A 315-nucleotide genomic window follows, 5' to 3' on the forward strand; every position below is an offset into this window, starting at 1 on the left:
TCCTCTCAGTGTGGAGTCATTAGCCCTGGTCTCTCCTATGTATACACGTAGAATAAAATTTCATTGTTTCGCTAACCTTTTACTATCAATTAAATTTTGTAGTTAAAATTTCTCAGAGATTATTAATCCAACTTAGTTTTTCATCGACTTGATTCGATTACAGTAAATTACAGTACACTGAGAGAAAAAAATAGTTGGAATAACTATAACTCACTATATTTTATAGTTCGTTTTGGCCTTAAACATATATTTATAGTTCATCTAAACACGAAGATATAGCAGAATGAACACACATTTATAGTCACCATCTTATTA

The sequence above is a fragment of the Odontomachus brunneus genome, unplaced genomic scaffold (assembly GCF_010583005.1).
Source record: "Odontomachus brunneus isolate Ranch 3 - 2012 unplaced genomic scaffold, Obru_v1 Obru_scaffold_084, whole genome shotgun sequence".
Lineage (NCBI taxonomy): Eukaryota > Metazoa > Arthropoda > Insecta > Hymenoptera > Formicidae > Odontomachus > Odontomachus brunneus.